The sequence below is a fragment of the Anneissia japonica genome, unplaced genomic scaffold (genome assembly GCF_011630105.1).
Source record: "Anneissia japonica isolate Jap-2015-1 unplaced genomic scaffold, ASM1163010v1 scaffold750_len1593409_cov174, whole genome shotgun sequence".
NCBI lineage: Eukaryota > Metazoa > Echinodermata > Crinoidea > Comatulida > Comatulidae > Anneissia > Anneissia japonica.
Window position 1 is genome coordinate 1,075,045 of NW_022756705.1, and position 3,731 is coordinate 1,078,775.

Here is a 3,731-nt window from a genome sequence, read left to right on the forward strand (position 1 = left end):
CTGACTGACTGACTGACTGACTGACTGACTGAATGAATGAATGAATGACTGACTGGCTGACTGAATGAATGACTAACCGACTGACTACTGAATTATTGACTAATTGACTAACTGAATGAATGAATGAATGACTAACTGACTGAATGACTGACTGACTGACTGACTGACTGACTGACTGAATGACTAACCGACTGACTACTGAATTATTGACTAATTGACTAACTGAATGAATGAGTGAATGAATGAATGAATGAATGAATAAATGAATGAATAAATGAATGAATGAATGGATGGATGGATGGATGGATGGATGGATGGATGGATGGATGGATGGATGGATGGATGGATGGATGGATGGATGGATGGATGGATGGACAGACAGACAGACAGACAGACGGACGGACCGACGGACGAACGGATGGATGGATGGATGGATGAAATACTGTCTGATTTACTAAGTGAAAGAATGAGCGAACAGACGAACACATGGATGGATGTATGGATGAATGATAGAACGAATGAAAGACAACAGAATTTTGGTAAGTAATGAGTTGCTAAATCTAGTACCGTACAGTATTCGAAACACTGTTTCATTTATGTTCATTGCTGTGTCATGGATCACATGATACGGTAGCCAGAAACATGAATATATTTATGGAAGTTGACACTTACATTTATGAATAGGTATATGCAAGGGTCAGTTTATTTATGCGAGTAATGAACATTACTCAATAAATCAAATCGCACAGCTACTTCTTTGTCGGGGGAAAATGTAAACTTGAAGAAAGTTGGGTCAAACCAGCCGTTTGGGACAACAAGGGGAAGTGAATTTTCACTCCCTTACCTTTTTAACAAATTATTTATAGGCATATCGAATCAATTTGAAAAAATAACGCTTTTAGATGAAAACAAAGTCACTAGGCCAGGCGTCCAGAATCAAACAATAAAGATATATAATCCGACACTATTATTATCACCACCAGGTGAATATTCTTGTATGTTCAGTCATCGTGCCTCTGTAACATTCACGCCAACAATGCATCAGTGCATATCACGACACTGCAAGTGTGGTGGGGAGGGGTGGTAGGGATTTACATTTTATTTACACGAAATTAATATGGGCTTTTAGTTTTTTTTTATCAGCCTATTAGTATCAAATATATTATGAATCAACCAAAGCCTGAATTGCAGGTTGTATGTCGTCATCATCATCATCGTCATCGTCATCATCATTATATACTAGGCGCATATATTATTCATTGTTATTGTTATTGCAGTTATTAAATTTATTATTATAATAATAGTCGTTATTATTAATAAAATATAGTAATATTATATAATATAATACATTGTATAATAATATAATATATTATAATATTGATAAATCACTTGATAGTAGCTTTGGTAGGAATTACATATCCGCTAGTGAAAATATAAATAGGGGTTTAAAGGCGTTTTTTTTTTCTTTTTCTTTTTTATAAAAACGTATTGTCCGCATCATAAAAACGTATCCAAGAATTAGAATCGTTTGTTATTTCATTCACAGCCGCAGGTAGGCCTACATGATGAAAGTGATACACAATTAACCAAGTTTCTTAGAAGTGGAGTTGTTTTTAGTTGTGAAACAGAGTATGTGGTCTCATGGATTTTTTGAACCCTGGACCTTGGAATAAGATATCATTACGTTTGCCGCAGCTGGGATGGTACTAAAAACGGTCTGCCAGAACGTTCTGTCGCTCAGTGCTTCACTGAGATCCCCGGCCCCCAGGCTCAGTCCGGCGTCTCTGGCAACGGTGTCAAAGGAGACGCCGGACGAGAGTATGAAGGTTTCCAGAAGGTCTTTTTCTCTAAAGCAAAGTCCAGCAAAATGAACTCTTCTAATTGCAAGTGAGATATCAGAATCAACAAGCTATTAGCTGCAATTTTGTTTTTAGTATAAAATAGTTTCTGGTGACTTTTTTCTTTTACTTGTTAAAAATTTATAATATGAAAAAGTTTTTATCAAAAATATTATTATTATTAAAATAGAAAAAAAAATTGTGTGAATGAGGGTCAGTTGAGGTCGAAGTTTGACCCCGATTTAATATAGCAGTATTAATAATTGATCGAATGAACAAAGAATATGCCTAAATAACTAAAACGATTTGGCTTTGGCCCTGAATTGATAAACTGAAGTGAAATATAATGATAGTACTGATAACAATGAAAATAGCAATAACAATAACAACAATAACAGTAATAATAATAATAATAATAATAATAATAACAAGAATAATAATTGTAACAATACTAATAACAACTTAACAAACATTAGGAAGAGAAATAGAGGTAAATTGACGTTTATACAGCTTTATGGTGATAATGATAACATTAATATTAGCAATAAAAATATTGCTAATTAGCTAAATTGTTAAACTGAAGTGAAATATAATAATATTACTGACAACAATGAAAATAACAATAACAGTAATACTACTACTACTACTAATAATAATAATAATAAATAATAATAATAAATAATAATAATAATAGGCCTAATAATAATAGGAATAAGAATAGTAGTAATAATAATAATAGTAACAATAATAATAACTTAACAAACATTAAAAAGAGAAATAGAGGTAAATTGAGGTTTATACAGCTTTATGGTGATAATAACATTATTAGCAATAAAAATATTCCTAATTAGTTTCTAGTAGTTTATGTTTTATTAGTATTCTAACCTACACATTCAGTTGGGAATGGTGGATCTTACTACTCCTGCTTAGCCTTATTTATTTAATGATTTCGGTATAATTAAACTACAAAAGGCAGCCAATGGCTGAAATTGCATGTATTACAACATAAATATTATTACTAAAAGTATAAAATATCATATAGCCCTACAAATTGCATCAGGAAATGTAAAGACAAGTTAACATACAAAACAGACATTACATTAAATGCGTTGTTTAAATCACACAATTAAAACACAGGACAATCAATATATAATAAAATAATTATTTAAAAAAGTTAAAATATTACGAGCACACACATTCGTTTAAAGCAAAATTAAAAAGCGAATAAATATTAACATCATAATTTATACATAAAATAAATAAAGATAAGTAATTATTTATAACTGTAAAACAATTAAAACATTTAAAATAGTTATTTTATCTTATGCCAGCACAGCCCAAAAATATCAATATTCAATTGTACCAAAAAAACAAAAAAAACAAAAAAAACAAAACCGTAAATAAATAATATATTCATGATATAAGCCTATTAATAATTAGTAACGAATCAAATACGGTAACATTCAAATCGCTTCAAAATAAAAGAACAGAAAAAATAATGCCATTTAAATTTAATATTAATGTATTATGGTAAATTCTACAGACATCTATCTCGCAAGTCATATATCGCCGTGTAGTCACAGAGAGAGTAAACAAATAATTCACAGCGGCCAATGACATGAAATGAAATGAAAGATCTAAAATGCCGAAGACAGCGCTAAACCACAAATAAAATAATTTGGTCAGAAGTTAAGGGTTAAATATTTAAGTACAATTTCAATGTAGCTTTGAGTTTACACAAGAGAATTTGCCTACGACAATCGTGTCTTCGAATAGAATAGAATGTATGGATGGCTCCAATATGGCTCATGTCTCACAGAGGTATGTAGGCTTACCCGGTGGAGGACAGAACTCAGATTCCCCTATCGTTTTATTTTTTATTACGTTTACAAA